Here is an 18,722-nt window from a genome sequence, read left to right as displayed (position 1 = left end):
TTGGAAACAATATAATGAGCTGTCACTGGAATATTTTTAACAGCTGTCGTACTAGTGGCTTAGATATGACAGAAGTCTGAAGTTGGTTGCAATTTTTTCATCTCACCCTGTATATTGTCCATTTTCGCGCCTAAATGTACACTAAAACAAATATTACAATTTTCAAATTTCGAAGAAATTCGGATGATCATTTCTTATTCTGAGGCAAACTATTTTCTGTGTAAATATTGTCTTTTTGTCGGGGAAGGTACCACAAGGAGTGAATCGACTCTGCCCATCTCCGAAGTCGATATAATTTTGATAATAATATTACGGTGTACCAAGTTTGAAGCAGATCGGATACTCCTTTCGTCAGTTATTGGCTCCAAATGTCCTGAAACTGATTTGGTATAAATTGTTAGCACCTGTTTAAGTTTGGCAAATATATTTAGATGCGCGAAAATAGGACCCAGTCAGACTTCTCGATCGCACTATTCGATATTCATGACTTTTCCAGGTTTGTTATTTGAAGAGTGCGGGCATTATTCAATTATTGTGGTACATGTGTTACTATGTGTCAAGTTTGGACTATAACTGATAGACAATTTGCTCTGAAGGAGGTACCAGGAAAAATGACAATTTTCGAAAAATGGACCAAATCCAATACTCATATCGAGAGTACGTTTGTCATCTAACAACGCAGGCAGACTGACAGATGGACATGGTTAAAATGACAGCATATGTACTAAAACTGATTCGTCCAAAAAAACTTAGGTTCTTAAGTCATTATTTCGAGTTGGCAAATTTAGTCCATTTCAAAGCCGTAGATTTGAAGGTTAAAAATTATTTATTTCATAAAAATGAAATATTCCCCATTGGCTAAAATATGTATGACACATCCTAATATTTGAATTAGATCAACGATCAATTCAAAAATCGTTATTTTAGTCAATATTTTCCGAAATCATGTTCGACGATTGTCACTTCCTTTGTACTCATTTTGGTTGCTCCCTTTCGGAGATTTTTATACCCTCCACCATACTATGGAGGGTATATTAATTTTGTCCTTCCATTTGTAACTCCTCGAAATACTCATGTCAGACACAACATAGTATATATATTCTTGATCCGCATAAAATTCTAAGACGATTTAGCCATGTCCGTCTGTCTGTGTGTCTATCTGTCTGTTGTAATCACGCTATCATTCGAACGAATTGAGATAGAAGTCTAAATTTTTGCACACATGTTTATTTTGCCAGTAGGCACGTTAAGTTTCATGTATGTCCACGTTCTCATATAGCCCTCATATAACGGTACCTTCCGATATTCGGTATTTTGATGATTTTAGCGACATTATCCACCGGAATTGTTTCAAATTTGGTATTTGAAGTTCGTAATGGATAATACAGCCTAAGACAAAAACTGTGTGTGCAGACCCACGTCTTCGTACAGTCCCCATTTAATGGTACCTCCCTATATTCGGTATTTTAATGATTTTAGTGACATTATTCACCGGAATTGTTTCAAAATCGGCATTTGAAGTTCGAAATGGATACTACAGCCCACGGTAGAAAATTGTGTGTACAGACCCATGTCTTCGTATAGCCCCCATATAATGTTTCCTCCCAATATTCGGTATTTTTATCATTTTAACGTCGTTATTTACCGGAGTGGTTTCAAATTACGTATTTAGAGTATTTAGAGACTACAGTCTGTGATAGAAAATTTTGTATGCAGGTCCATGTCTTCGTATAAGCCTCATATTTCAGTACCTCCATATATTCGGTATTTTGACAATACTCACCGAAATTGTTTGAGATGTCGTATTTGAAGTTCGTAATGGATGATACAGCCTGTGACAGAAAATTGTCTATGCAGGTCCAGGTCTTCGTATAGCTCCGATAAAACGGTACCTCCCTATATACGGTATTTTGATGATTTTAGCTACCTTATTCATCGTTTATTTCAAGTTTCGAATTTGAATATGGTATGCCTAACAATGCCTTTGTAGGTTCACGTCGTAGAGACCCCAGTATAATGGCTATATTCGGTATTTTTAAAATTTTAGCAGACTTTCAAATGGTGGAAGGTATTCAAAGTTCGGCCCGGCCTAACTTACTGCTTTTTTACTTGTTTAAGAATTCCAGGGTAAAAATCCTCAGTTAAATTTTATTCGGAATTCTCTGTTTGCTCCAATATTTTAAAGTTGTATCACCCCAAAAGGCTTCTTTAAAGTTTGAAAGAAAACCCGATTTCCACCAATACTTTCATTTTCCATGAATACAACCTCGCCCAATGTGTGCATCACACTTTCTATCATATTCTTCTGTATGTGATGGTGTTGTTTTGAGATTTTTACTTTTTTCTTTGGTCCTTATTGCAAAAAAAAAGAGGCAAGAGGAAAAGGGTGTCCACGGAGAGGTGGTTTTGTGGGTTAATAACAGGGTTGATATCAAATGTGGGGTGTACAGAGGCAACAGCATTGGGAAAACTTTTTTTCGCCGATGTTGGGTATTTTTGTTGTCAGCTGAACATGCTGTCACTGTTGATGGCTTTGGTTGCTCCTGTTGTTGTTGGGAAAATGAAATTATTGTAATGCTTTTGCAATGAGTCTTCCAAACAACTCTCTGGGGATATTTTTTAAGGATTTCGTTTCGTTGGAAACAGGACATGATTTTTTAACCGTTTTGCAATGTGAAGAGAAACAGGAGATTAACAACGATGAGAGCCAGTGAAAGAGAGCGAGAGCAACAACAAACTCATTGATATGAATAACAACAAAGAGCTGGGAATATAATTTATACAGAGACGCCATTGTGTCACAAAGAGTATCACGGCTATGATAAAGAGACCATCCAACCAACCACGCAATGCATTTGTATTGAATTAATCCTCTGAGGGATTCCACATCGTCGTCGTAGTCGTCGCCGTCATCATCATCTCTAAACCTTTATGTGCGGTATTGGTTTTCAACCATTGCAAACATCTACGACGGTCGTCGAAAAAAATATGGTTGCACTTCGTTTGGCTGCGAGTGTCAGAAAGAGACACGTGAGCGGGGAGGGGGGTACACATTTCTGATTATATGGTGGGGGTTGATTTCATTGGGTTACTTACTCATTTCTCGCTTTTTTTTTGTTTTTTTTTTTGTTCTGGGTTGTGGCAGTGGCGGCTTGTTGTGTTGATGAGTTTGGTTTCACTTACGGTTTGTGTTTTTGGCTATGAAAGTTTGGCTTTTCGATGGTTACCCATGATTACACAGAGCGCGAAATACATACATACTCACATGAATTTAGACTGACTGTTTTGTTGTTGTTATATATAAGCAGGGTTGTAAAGTCCCTCCCCCTCTTGGGTTTTTCTCGGTTATGTTTTCAACAGACTGCTGTAGCTTTGACCGTTGTACAAATGAAATTATAAATTAAGGGTTACAATTGCAAAACGAAAGGAGACGAGTGTTTCAATGGTTTGAATTATTTTTTGCCCGTGGAAATTTTAGGTTAGATATGAAGTTGCTGATGAGACAAATGATGAGGAATAGTTGCAGATACTACATTGCTATATAAAATTATGTACTTAGGTCTCACGTGAAAACCAAAGATATTTTTCAGTGATAATAATTACAAATATCTCAATCATTAGCTTAGAGCCTGTAATTATGACTGCATTCTGGCATTTTTCTCAAACTGAAAATGTGAGATTATTTTAAATTGGTTGAACTGTAGAAACGAACTGCAGGTCGTGAATTTGAGATTCATAGTTGGCAACCTAAGAAAACACACAGCGTATTTTTTTTTTAAGTAAAAACCAGTAAGGAAAATTTAAATGTCGGACGTGACCGACCATATGATACCCTACACCACTATGCATATTTAGTAGAGCTCCCGTAACAAAATAATTTATTAGAAGTAGGTCATACCACCTATCAACATTTGGCTTTAGAGCAGTTATAGTTTACATGTGCATGATATCATTTGGATAAAGATTATATTAAAAAATATATATCGGAGCCGAGTTGCACAAAATGGAAACATACGTCCCGAAATTTACCCCATTTGGCCTGATATTAGCCATTATTTGCACAATAAACATGAAATCGGATTAAATATATATATGAGAGTTTTATAAGATATCTGGTACCAAATATCATTGTTGTCGAATGCATATTTCAAATGTAAGGGACTTATATATATTTGAACCGATTTTTTTTTTCAAAATTGATGTACTTGCTTCTAGACCGAATTCGGTCGGATATACCAAAATTCAGGATTTTTTGACCGATATTGGCCATTTGGTGCGCAATTAACCTGAAATCGGTTGAAAATATATGGGACCTGTATCCAAATCTGAACCGATCTTGATTAAATTTGGCACAGGTATTTTCGAGCTCTATAAGATATCTGGTACCAATTATTGTTGTCGAATGCATATAACGAATGTGAGGGATTAAACATCAAATCAGATGAAACATATATATGGGAGCTATAGCTATATCTGAACCGATTTTCACCAAATGTACTGGCTTCTAGACTTAATTCGGTTGGATATGCCAAAATTCAGGTCATTTGGACTGGTATTGGCTATTTGGTGCATTATTGACCGGAAATCGGTTCAGGATATATATGGGAGCTATATCCAAATCTGAACCGATTTTTACAAAATTTGATACACTTATTTCAGAGCTGCATGTGATATTTGGTACCAAATATAACTGTTGTGGAATGCTTATTACCCTTGTGAGGAACTTAAAACACCAAATCGGATGAAACATATGTATGGGAGCTATAGCTATATCTGAACCGATTTTCACGGACGGATATACATAAATCGACTCAAAATGTGATTCTATGCTGATCACGTTTCCTTCTCCATGTTACAAACAAATGCACAAAGACATTATACCCTTAGCTCTATGTGGTGTAGGGTATAAAAATGAAGCACCGCAACTTGATAGAAGACCAAGAAAAGAAATTATACATGCCTCGCCAATTTTCCATATCTCATCAATTTTTGCTGTTTTGGGACCCCAACATTTGGGGCCTTAATGCCGAAGGAATCCACTTGTAAGGCTCATATCTTGCAACCTCTTTCTAGAGCTATGAAACCCTTCTAAGAAGGGTTCTTTGAGGTCAAAAACACACAAAGCGGTATCATGGAACATTCTTATACCAATTTTTATACCCTTAGCCGACCAAAACGTGCCTCATCGACATAACGGTTTAAGATCCTAGGATTCTTTGGACCAAATCCGTTCCAGGACATTTGGAGACGATCTAGCGATGTCTGTCAATCCGCCCGTCTCTCCGGCTATCTAACTGGTCCGCATAATAATTCTCGAAAGGAGTATCCAATTTTATCCAAAGTTGGTACATCGCAATATTATTTTCAAACTTAGATCGAGTTCGGAGATGTGCAACATCGGTCCACTCCTTGTGATTCCTCCACCATAAAGGGTCAAAATTTTGAGTATCCGTGTAGCTCAACGCGAATGTCTGTCAATCCGCCCGTCTCTCCGGCTATCTAACTGGTCCGCATAATAATTCTCGAAAGGAGTATCCAATTTTATCCAAAGTTGGTACATCGCAATATTATTTTCAAACTTAGATCGAGTTCGGAGATGTGCAACATCGGTCCACTCCTTGTGATTCCTCCACCATAAAGGGTCAAAATTTTGAGTATCCGTGTAGCTCAACGCGAATGTCTGTCAATCCGCCCGTCTCTCCGGCTATCTAACTGGTCCGCATAATAATTCTCGAAAGGAGTATCCAATTTTATCCAAAGTTGGTACATCGCAATATTATTTTCAAACTTAGATCGAGTTCGGAGATGTGCAACATCGGTCCACTCCTTGTGATTCCTCCACCACAAAGGGTCAAAATTTTGAGTATCCGTGTAGATCAACGCGAAATTAACATCGCAATATTATTTTCAAACTTAGATCGAGTTCGGAGATGTGCAACATCGGTCCACTCCTTGTGATTCCTCCATCACAAAGGGTCAAAATTTTGAGTATCCGTGAAGCTCATTAAACGCGAAATTAACAGTCCGTTTCCATTCAGACTTGGCACATCTCAATATTTCCATCAGCACAAGATCTGTTATGAAGATGGTAGAGATCGGATCATTTCTTCTGGTAACTCCCCCACATTGGGTTCAAGATTTTGAAAAAGATAAGATGAGATAAAAAAAACTGCAACAAAACACCATATTTTTACTTTTTTTAATTTTAGAACGAAAGCAAAAAATGTTGGAAATAGCATCATATTTTATAATAAGTTTAGATTTGTTCGAATTAGTCACCTTTGGCACGAATTATGGCCTTCAAACGGCCAATGAAACCGCCACACGCTGCCCGAATGTTGCTCTGCGGTATTTTGGCCCATTTCCGGCGAAGCGTGATCGACACTTTGATATTTTTAGTGCCAACCTTGCTTTCCAAAATACTCCAGACACAATAGTCCAACGGATTGGTATTCGGAGATCTGTTATAAAGATGGTAGAGATCGGATCATTTCTTCTGGTACCTCCCCCACATTGGGTTCAAGATTTTGAAAAAGATAAGATGAGATAAAAAACCTGCAACAAAGTCAAACGCCATATTTTTACTTTTTTTTTTTAATTTTATTCAACGAAAGCAAAAAATGTCGGAAATAGCATCAAATTTTAGATTAAGTTTAGATTTGTTCGAATTAGTCACCTTTGGCACGAATTATGGTCTTCAAACGGCCAATGAAACCGTCACACGCTGACCGAATGTTGTTCTGCGGTTTTTTGGCCCATTCTCGGCGAAGCGCTTGACACATTGGTATATTTTAGTGCCAACCTTGCTTTCCAAAATACTCCAGACACAATAGTCCAACGGATTGGTATCCGGAGATTTTGGTGGCCATTGTGCGCTGGAAATGAAGCGAGGAACCTCACTCAGTAACCAGGGTGGCGCGTGCTGACTGCGATGGTGCTGAGTCCTGTTGGAATGTCCAAGGTCTGGGGCCAAAATGTTTGCGTGCCAAGGCTTTACTACGCCCTCAAGAATATTTTCGCGATAGTATTCGGCATTAATTCTGATGTCACGGTCGATTAATACGAGTGGAGAGTGAGCATCGGCTGCTGTGGCGCCCCCCACCATCACCCTGGCTTGGGTTTTGGTGGCCAAGCGAAGGGTCACATTTTCAGCTGACCTCTTTGGCAAGTTAACACGATCATTTTGTTTGTTTACAAACTGCTGGACATCGAAGGTTTTCTCATCGGAGAAAACCAAATTCGGCAGTTCATCACTTCCGTCCAAGCGAAATAACTCTTTAACTCTTTTGAGTCTATTTCCTTTCTGTTGCGGTGTAAGTTCTTGCACTCTTTGGAATTCCAATGGCTTTACCCCGAGCTCATTTTTCAATATTTGCTGAAGAGAACATTGCGATACGTTCAAATCACGAGTCATTTTCGGCCACTGCGACGGGGGTTTCGATCAAGTCGCTTCTTTACTTTTCGAACCATATCTGCTGATGTTGCCGTTTTCTTCCGTCCACTTCATTGACGTCGGGCTACGTTATCAGTATCACGTAACGAGCTATGGTACGAGACGCAAACGATTTATTCACATTTCAATGCTGGAGTGCTCTTACGATAGCAACTTGTGGCTTTCCAGCCAAATATAAAGAAATCACACTATCACGCTTGAATTCCATCACGAATAGCTTTTTTTCTGGAAAATTTTCAGCAAAATGCTTGTCACTGGAATAATGAGCTGTCACTGGAATAATTTTAACAGCTGTCGGACGAGTGGCTTAGAAATGACAGCAGTCTGAAGTTGGTTGCAGTTTTTTCATCTCACCCTGAATTTCGGAAAACCCGACTGATACTATTTTACTTGTTGTATTTGTTTTTGATTTCGAAATGCCTCTTTGCATTAAATCAGCTTTAAATAAAACTCTATCCTTTATAAAAATATATTTCCTTAATGCGTATAATGCCAAACCATAATCATTTAGTTAACCAAATTTTAATTAAAACTCTATTTACCACAATCTGTAGCAACAATTACCACACCGAAACCCACACACATACCAACACACTTTCAGAGAGAGAGCTTATATTTGAGTTAAAAAGCATTAAAACATAACAGTTAATCAAGTCATTATTATTATTGTTGTGATTGTTGTTGTTGTTGTTGTTAATGGTGATGGCCAAATGGCGGTGGCGACTGTGGGCCCAGTTACTGAGGTTTCGCTGATGTTATTTAATTCGTTTTTTTGTTGTTGCTGCCGGCGCTGCTGCTTCTGTTGTTGTTGCTGTATTTCGCTATGGCAAGTCAATATTTTTATAGCGGTTAAATGTTGACAAAGTTTATTTTGTGTAAAACACTACAACAACAAAGTTGTGAAAATCGGCGTGTGAGAGTGTGTGTGTGTGAATGTGTTTGTGTGCGTATGCAAGTATTTGTATATATTTTTCATGACCAACAACGGTTAACCAGAGAAAAGGCCACAAAAATGCCACGAAAATCCCCAACTAGCAAAAAAGCGTACAAAAACAGATACTCACGCACACACACACGTATACATATGCCGAGATACAACACCACAGAAAACACCAGTCTCCCAGTAATAACAACGGCGTCAACAACAACTCGATTGGAAATTCACAATAATCAGAGAAGCAAAAAAAAAAAACAGACAGAAAATAAAACAACAAATTATAAACAAACAAATGATCCAACAACATCCAACCCCAATGCAACTATTTGGGGCATCATACGAGTACCCCGATATCCTTTTGTATAAAATAATCAAAGTCACCATTTGAACAAATGTACAATTATTTTTTACTTCGAGTGATGTTTTTTATCGCATTGCGAGAATAAGGAGTCCGATCTATGTTTGATACTAAAGGGGGCGACGTACTACTACTTTTTCCATTTTCTAAAATTAGAATATTTTTTATTCACCTCTTTATAAATACATACAGGGTGATATAAAAAATTGCAACAAAGTCAAACACCATAATTTTTATTATTTTTTAATATAAACAAAAAATGTCGGAAATAGCACCAATTTTCAGAATAAGTTTAGATTTGTTCGAATTGGTCAAATTATAGCCTTAAAACGGCCAATGAAACCGTCACACGCTGCCCGAATGTTGCTCTGCGGTATTTTGGCCTATTCCCGGCGAAACGCTTGAGCTGATCGACACTCTGGTATTTTATAGTGCCAACCTTTCTTTCCAAAAAACTCCAGACACAATAGTCAAACGGATTGATATTCGGAGATTTTGTTGGCCATTATGCGCTGGAAATGAAGCTAGGGACCTCATTTTGTAAGCATTCTTGGGTGGCGCGTGCTGAGTGCGATGGTGTTGAGTCCTGTTGGAATGTTCAAGGTCTGCGGCCAAAATATTTGCGTGCCCAAGGCTTTAATACACTTTCCCGGATATTTTCGCGATAATATTCGGCATTTATACTGATGCCATGGTCGATTAATACGAGCGGAGAGCGACCATCGGCTGTTATGGCGGCCCACACCATCACCATGGCCGACGCTTGAGTTCTAGTGGCCAACCTAAGGTGCACATTTTTAGCTAACCTCTTTGAGTTAACAATAATGTTTTGTATGGGGGTAAAATTTCAAGAGAGTTGGATGATTATTTTGATTTTTTTGAGCGTTTTGTTTTTTTTTTTAATCTTGAATGACCCGATCTCAACCATTTCATAACAGATGTTATGTTGACATAAACATTGAGATGTACCAAGTCCGAATGGAATCGGATGTTAATTTGGCCTTTTATGAGCTTCATTGATATTCAAAATTTTGACCCTTTTGGGGGAGGTACCAGAAGGAGTGGACCGATATATCCCATCTTCAGAGCAGATCTTGTGTTAGTTGAAACAATGGGATGAGTGAAATACGAAGAGAACCGGTGCTTATTTCGTATTTTATAATCGTTTTGGTTATTATATCAAAACTTTGGCCTTTAGTGGGGGAGGTACCAGAAGGAATGGCCCGATCTGTACCATCTTTGTATTAGTTCTTGAATTAATGGCAGTATTGAGGTGTCTAGTCAGAATAGAATGGGATGTTAGTTTAGCGTTTTTTTAGTTTCGTGGATATTTGAAATGTTGACCATCTAAGGGGAATGTACCAGAAGGAGTGAACCGATACATTCAATCTTCCCACCAGACCTTGAGCTAATAAAAATATTGTGATTGGTGTAATTTGAAGACAATCGGACGCTTATATTACATTTTATAAGAGTTATAATTATTCAAAATGTTGATCCTTTGTGGGGGAGGTACTGGACGAAGTGGACGGATATTGTCCATTTTCGCACCTGACCTAGCAAAAAATTATCTTTGAAAATTTCGACCTTTTGTGGCGGAGGTACCAGGAGGAGTGAACATATATTGTCCATCTCCGAACTAGATTTAAGTTCGATAATAATATTACAATGTACCAAGTTTGGGCCAAATGGGATACTCCCTTAGAGAGTTATCGTGCACACCAACCAGACGGACGGACGGACATCGCTAGATCGTGTCCAAATGTCCTGAAACGGATTTGGTCCAAAGCGACCAAGGGCCTAAAACTATTATTTTTATTAGGCACGTTTTGGTCGTATCAAATGATACATACTCTCTCTAGCCATAATGATTTAATTTAAAAATTCAATACAGGATCGGCCAAATATACATTTTTTTTTGGTAAATCGAATGTATCTTCGACTGCGTGGCACGTAGCGCCATCTTGTTGGTATCAAACGTTGCCAATATCGTCCTCTGGCCAGTTGTAACAATTGCATTTTTTTTAACCCTCAGCCATATGGCTACAGAGGGTATATCTCATTTGATACGGCCTCATTGAAATAGCGGGTTTAGAGTCTTGGTCTCTTTGGACAAATTCCGTTCCAGGACATTCAAAGACGATCTAAGGGTGTCCGTCCGTCTGGCTGGTGTGCATGATAGCTTTCGAAAGAAGTATCGGATTTGGTGCAAACTTGGTACATCTCAATATTATTATTATTATTAAACTTAGATCAGTTCAGAGATGCGTCCACTCTTTCGAGTACCTCTCCCACAAAAGGATCATTCGTTTGTTTTCAAACTTTGCAAATCTTAGTATTTATGTCAGTGCAAGGCCAGGTGCGTAAAAGCTGAGAAATACTTCTTACCATGTTTTTTGTTTGGTTAGATTTTTTTTTTAATTTTAAAAATTTTATTTTCATATTATCCAATATTTTGATTGTTTTCAAAAATCACCCAAAATATTTTTCAAAAATGTCATTGCCCATTGATCTTTCTTTACTACGATCTGAAGTCAACTCTGAAATACCCATTTCTTGGCACAGTAGCACCACCACAAAAAAAGAGAATAAATCTTAATAGGGCATCCTTAAAAAAACTCCCGCAAATTATCTTCAAGAAAATCTCCTTATGAGAAATATGGCCTGTCTTCTTCCAAAAAACCATAATTGGTCTAATGATGTGCAAAAAAAATGGTTCAAGACGGCCACACAAAAAATTCGCACAAAACCATAAAACATGATCTAGTTTTTTGACCAATTTTTAGTGCAGTTTTTTGTTGCCTTGGCCTTGCACTTATTTTTTTGCGTTTACAAACAATGAAATGTTCGAATTTCCGTAGAACTAGGAAAAAATTACGCAACAAGGACGCAATAGTGTCGTAAACACAATTACCAAGAAACTGTTTTTAATGTGTATTTTTATAAGGCCATAAGGACGTATCGTTGGGCATTCGTTACGGTCGAAACAAATGGTATTTTTTGCGCGAAAAAACTAACACAATGACACAAAGGTAAACATAACGCAGGAACATGCAAATATGACAGGTCATTGTTGCCAAAATATTTGTATTTGTGTCTGTCAGCCTATCTAAGAACACTATTGAACTAAAAATAAGGAGATGCAACATTTTTGTTGTACATTTTTAAGAGAATGTTATTTTTTATTTAATATTTATTCAATTATATTTCAATATACAATAGTACCTAATTTTGTATATATACCCAATGTCTCTGTGTTTTTATGAATTTAGTGAATATGTTACTTTAAACAGAACTTTCACGCATGTATTAGAAATATTGCAGATTTTTAGGTTGGGTTTTATATTTTCCTAGACGAACGTCTATTTGGCAAGTGTTGAACCTATCATCAAATCAATGGACTAAAATTAACTTTTTTACTAAAAATATGCAGTGATGTGTAAAAATTTTAGGATTGCCGGTTTTGGGTTTAATCTCTTCCTTGGTACCTAATAGATGACCGTTGTTAAAATTTTTAAATATGTCCTTTGTTCAAGTGAATTATTGGCTCACCCACTTCTCACTACGGCTCAAAGAATCAATATTTTGAATAATTACTCTTATAATGTGTGACTCTATGGGGCCGACTATTTGGTACTCTACACCAGAAGGGCTAATTGTTATTCTGAATTTATTTCCACAAATTTTAATGGGGAGAAATTTTCTTTGAGACAGATAGATGGGAGCTATGGCTACATCTAAATATATTTGATCTAAACTTTGTAGACTTTATTCTAATCGGAACTTTATCGAATGGGCAAAAAGTCAACCTTATATTATATATTTTTTCGGAAATAGTAATTTTCAAGGTATTTGGTAACAGAACGCAGTCACAATTAACGGTGACTAATCAGAAAAGGTTTACTGTCCAATTTGGTCACAACTTTTTCGAGCTCCCCCAAAGTGATGATTATTCGTCGTATAAGCATGTGCGCACATCGTATAAGATCCTATCCCGTCAAGGATGTACCACCACAATTTACGATAGGAGATGATGCAAATGTTATCGGCAACTCTAATGCATCGAAAGCATTGAGCCCTCAGGCGTGTGTATCTCACCCTCTGGAAGTGAGTTTCTCAATTAAGTTTTCGACCTGTCTTTAGTCACCCACAGCGTTTCCGAAGCCTAAAAAATGAGTATTTCCGCTAATCAAGCCAGACAAGGATTTTAGCAAAGGCAGATCTTATAATCCGATTTCGCTTATATTGCCAGTAGCAAAGAGTCTTGAGGTTTTACCCCTCCCCAGCATCAGAAGAAGTTGAGATGTGCTGACAATCACGCCACGCTGTTCTAGGACGTTGAGAAGACTACCCTTCGTTCGGGTTTGAAGCGTTGGCTAAAAAATCGCCAACCGGAACAAGAAGTCCAAACTCTGTGAAGTAAAACAGGAAGTTCCCCAAGGTAGGGTAATATCTCCGGAACTGAAACATATCCGGACATCAAACTTAGATCAAGTTTGGAGATGGGCATTATCGGTCCACTCCTTCTGGTACCGTCCCCACAAAAAGTAAACATTTTCACCGAAAAAAAAATTAATAGAATAAGATAGGACCATGCATTTTTGTGCAAACTTTGCACATCCCAACATTTTTATCAGTCCTAGGACAGGTGCGAAAATGATCAATATTTGTAAACTCCATCAAGTACCTCCACTTTAAAATTTGTAATAATTATAAATCTTTAAAAATTTGAAATAAGAGTCAGATTGTCTTCACATGCCAATATTTCTACCAATTGGTAAAAAGATGGAATATATCGGACCACTCCTTCTGGTACCTCCCCCACAACGGGTCAAATTTTTAAATAACCACGCAAAATGACCAACCGTTTCTTTTCAAACTCGGCACATCCTAATTGCTCTATCAACACAAGATTTGATGTGAAGATGAAATATATATAGGTCAACTCCTTCTGGCACCTCCCTCACAAAGTGCCAACATTGTAAATAACAAAAACGCTCATAAAACGCGTATTAAGCATCAGATTCTCCTCAAATTTCATACAATTTCCAATATTTATATCTCTCCTAACTTGCGAAATAATTCGACAAAGTTTCGAATATGTACTATTCATCAGACACAAAATTTTTTGGTTGGGTCCATGTTTGGTCCATGACGTATGTGTGTAATAGCCTGTTGTCTGTTATAGCAAACATACGTTGGTACTTTCCCATTCTGGAATTTGTGTACCCTCCATCATAGTATGGAGGGTATATTAAGTTTGTCATTCCGTTTCTAACACCGTCTGTGGAAATCACTCTAGCTTCCGAACGAAATGAAGTAGGTTGATAAAATTTTACTCAAATGTGTATTATGTCTGCATGGGTCATGTAGGACCACGTTTTGGTATAGCCCCCATATAATGGTACCTCCCTTTTTTTGGTATTTTGGTGATTTAAACGACATTATTCACCGGAAATGTTTTAAATTTGGTATTTGAAGTTCGTAACGGATAGTACAGCCTAAGACCGAAAACTGTCTTTGTAGGTCCACGTCTTCGTATATCCCCCATGTAACGGTACCCCCGATCGATATACGGTATTTTGACGATTTTAGCGACAATTTTCACCAGAATTATTTCAAATTTGGTGTTTGAAGTTCGTAATGGATACTGCGGTCTATGACAGAAAATTGTCTGTGCAGGTCCACATCTTCCACGTATAGCCCTCATGTAGCGGTACCTCCCTATTTTCGGTATTTTGATGATTTTAGCTACATTCGCATTTGAATATTGTAATGGCTTATGACAAAAGTAGCCTATGCAGGTCCACGTCGTCGTTAACTGAATTTTTAACGGAATTTTATTTTATTTTTTTTTTTTTTTGAAAATTGCCAAATTCGTTCTAAATGGTGGAGGGTATTTTTAACAAAAAATATCATTTTGAGATAATTGATGCATTGCGGATCAATTTACCAAATTTACTATTTTTGTTGGATATCATTGAAAGAATAAGTAAAGGTTGAGTACGAATAGATATTTTGTCATATTTTATTTCTCATATGATCCGGATATACGATTTTATATTTTTTAAACGTCGAAAAACTATTTCATCATCTGTTGGCAAAACTACAGATCTAAAAGAATAGGAAATCAAAATTTTTTGCCCTTTCGGAAATAATTTTTTGTACGCGATTTCCACTGATTTTGGGCCTCCCGGCGATCTGACTATAACACATCATTTAGGATCCCCTGTTTGACAACATACATATACATTATGGATCTGGACCAAGAAAAATCCTCATGGTATCCTTCGTGGATTGATTAAATAAGTTTTATTCGTGGTTAAATTTAACCCATTCCTCGCTCTTCATGGTCTAAGTGTCACCACATGACTTACCTTGTCTCTCCCCGACAGTAGCGATGCCACAAAAAAAACTCAATGAACTCACACAGGAAGAAGAAAGAAAAAAATGTGTCAATTTTTTGTCAATTGCATCGCCCAATTCAAAAAAAATGACCTGGGTTCTTCGTCTTAAAAACCATAATCGTTTTTAAACTATGGCCAAAAAACTAGGGCAAGACGGACACCAGAAAAAAAACTGACCCAAACCATAAAACATGATCTAGTTTTTTGACCAATTTTTAGTGCAGTTTTTTGTTCCATGGCCTTGCATTTATTTTTTTGCGTTTACAAACAATGGAATAATCTAATTTTCTGGGAACTAGACAAAAATTACGTAACATTGTGTCAGCGAAACAGAGTCATAAACCGAAACTAAGGTTGCCATAATTATAAGGAAACTATTTTAAAAATATCTTTTTATAAGGCCATCCATGTGGGAGGCGAAGACAGCCAGACAGACGGATGGACAGACAAAGAAATTTGTTACGGCCTAAATAAAAAGTCTGAGGATGATTTCGCGAAAAAACACATCGCCCAGCAGACGGCAAAAAGTAAAAACGATCATAAAAATCGTGGCGTGAATGCGCTAAATGCAAATGCGGCAGGTCATCACGGTTACGTCATATCTCTGGCAGCCACTTAGGCCGTTGTCTGTCCGCATGGCCTAAAAACACAATTATTGCGAAAATAAGGACACATTTGTTGTGGATATTGTGTTTTTTGGGTACGCACACACACACCCTCAAACAACCTCACCTTATTGCTCTTGACATATCCTGTCGTGGACAGCGAAAAAAGGAAATAATAATAAAAACGTTGATCCCTAGAAAAAAACTGTAACAAAAAATTATAACAAAAATCGTAAAGATTTTTGGAATTCCAAAGAAACGCCGCACATTTTAAGGACTCGTCGTCGTTTTGTTGTTGTTGTTTTTATTTGTAAATATTACATAATAATTTGCATGTTTTTTGTTTCCTTCCTTTACAGCCCAGTTCAGCCTCATTTGGTAGGACCTACTTACCTACCAAATTGTAACACAAATGCTTGGGAAATATGAGAAACATGGCCGTAATTGAGGCATGTTTTATTTTAGCATGGATCCTGCTGTTTTTACTTGAGAATTTTTATGGCCACAAATCGCAATGCAAAAACCGATCTAGTTTTTTGCACGACTTTGGTAAGCTGGCATTATTGTTTTGTAATTTTAGAACATGTTTTATGTAAATTTTTATGATTTCCGCGAAGTGCATCGTAGAAAATGGAACAAATCGATTTGGTGTGTCCAGAAATCAAGTGAATTTTTAGAATAAACAAAAATGTTTTGGGAATATTTTTAGGTCCTGCTGCAGATTATAAAACTCTGTGGGATGATTTTTAGGAAATCATTACATTTGAGAATTCATGTTGTTGTGGATAATTATTCGATCTTCTTTGGTAATCATTTTTGATTTTTTACTCACTTACATTGAAATGAGCTTCACATATCCATATCCATACAACAATTAAAATTTAAAAAAATCGTGGTACTTTACCTCCAGTTTGAGCAACAATTCCCTCTTTGAAGAAGTAAGGAAAGTTACTGCCACCGAACCGTAATTGTGACCCTAAAATATAAGAAATTTTACAGATTTTCATAACTTTTTTTTGTTAAACATTTTAAAATTTATATTTCGAAAAACTAGAAACAGTGATTTCCTAGGAATTTAAGGTCAAGGATCAACTTTGGAATATTATAAAAATAATTCTTGGCCAAAAGTTTAACTAGAAGGAGTGGACCGAAATATCTATTAGATCGATGGTTAACAAAAATCTTGAGATACGCGAAGTTTGATAAAAATCGCTGAATTATTTCACATGTTATGAGAGATAAAATTATTCAAAATTATGACCCAGATCTTGTGTTAACAAAAATACTCGGATGTGCTGAGTTTAAAAGGAATCTGATGTTCATTTTGCTCTTTATGAACTTCACAATTCTTTGAAATGTTGACCCGTTGTGGGGGAGGTGCCAGAAGGATTGGTCCGGCATATTGCATATCCGCATCAGATCCAGCGTTAATAAAAATATTACGAAGTGTGAAATTTGAAGAGAATCGGATGCTTATTTCGTATTTTATGGGAGCCACAATTACTCAAAATATTGACCCTTTGTGGGGGAGGTGCCAGAAGGAGTGGTTATATATTTTTCATCTTTACACCAGGTCTTGTTTTAGTAGAAATATGAAGATGTTTGAAATTTGAAGAGAATTCGACGTTGAACTCGCGTGGAACAAATGGAGTGGAATTTCGCATTTTACAAGAGTTATAATTTTTCAAAATTTCGATCCTTTATGAGGGATGTACATTATGGAGTATAATAATATTACCATTTTCACACCCGACACCCGAATGATCGTTTAGGTTATTCAAAATTTTGACCCTTTGTGGGGAGTGGGTGTTGTACTTGAGGGAGTGGCCGATAGTGTCCTTTTTCGCAACAAATATCGTGCGCCCCGGCCACGCAGACAGATAAACGGACGGACAACCCTAGATCGACTCCAAATGTCCTGAAACGGATTTGGACAAAAAAATCTAGGGTCTAAGTCCATTATTTCGATAAGACACGTTTTGTCCGTATCAAATAATATATACCCTCCGTAGGCATATGGCTGAAGGTATGATATGAAAATTAAAAAAATCTATAGGTCTACATTTTGGTATATCTTCTTTTATTTGTCTAACCCTAGTTTGTTCGAAACTGTGTTTGGCAGTATGTGGGGAACATCCTTGCATGGGATTGTTCAAATAGGTGCAAGTTTTGTTATTGTCACCATATATCTATTCGCTATCTTGACACTTTACCCCAAAATAGTATAAAATTCGATTTTTGAAGTTTGTCATGGGTCATACCTCCAAAGACAGAAAATGTCCTATACCTATCCACGCCTTCATTTAGCCCCCATATAACGATTCTTTTCAAAATTAGGTACTTTAAGGATATGGGCTACATTTTTAACAGAATTATCTCAAACTTGCTATTTAGGGTTTGTAATTGGTGCCGCCTTCTTCTCTGGCAAATAATTGGGTGTAGAGGTTTACGTTTTTATATAGCCCCATATGTCAATAAGGTAAAGTACAATTACGTCATCAGAATTGGCTTATCCCATGATTTTGGAGAGGCGTAAAAGCCATGATTTTGAATAGGGGACCTTAAACTATTATGATGATCGCTACTCCTACAGCGGCAAAAATTTTCGGAAAATTTATAGTTATTTTACGAAAAATATTTTTATCTTCAATGTCCCCATCCCTAAAGGCGTGTTTTATGGGATTATTGATGAGGCCAAAACACGCCTTATAGAAATAACGATTTTGGATGTGAAGGGTCTCAGTCAGTCCAAACGCCTGTCTGGGTGGGTGGTTCGCACAACAATTCTCGAAGGGAGTTGCCGATTTGGTCCAAACTTGGTACATCGTAATATTCTTATCAAACTTAGATCGAGTTTGGAGATGGCCAATATCAGTCCAATCGCTTTGGTACCTCCCCCCACAGAGGGTCAACATTTTCATAGAAATATTTTACTGCACAGAAAGATAAGGAATAATCCGAT

The 18,722-nt window shown here is 37.2% G+C and overlaps 1 long non-coding RNA gene across 3 annotated transcripts in view; it reads left to right on the top strand.

The window, feature by feature from the left end:
- The window catches only part of LOC131802189 (uncharacterized), a 335,178-nt gene that overhangs the window by 73,011 nt on the left and 243,445 nt on the right, over positions 1 to 18,722 (top strand). For all 3 annotated transcript variants that reach the window (XR_009342079.1, XR_009342078.1, XR_009342077.1), the window contains exon 2: positions 16,120 to 16,309. This is a non-coding gene — a long non-coding RNA (uncharacterized LOC131802189). The remainder of the gene's footprint in view (positions 1 to 16,119; positions 16,310 to 18,722) is intronic.

This window comes from Musca domestica, unplaced genomic scaffold (assembly GCF_030504385.1).
Source record: "Musca domestica strain aabys unplaced genomic scaffold, Musca_domestica.polishedcontigs.V.1.1 2, whole genome shotgun sequence".
In the NCBI taxonomy this organism is placed as follows: Eukaryota; Metazoa; Arthropoda; class Insecta; order Diptera; family Muscidae; genus Musca; species Musca domestica.
The sequence above is the reverse complement of the archived record's forward strand: the minus strand, read 5'-3'. Positions and strand labels throughout refer to the sequence as shown.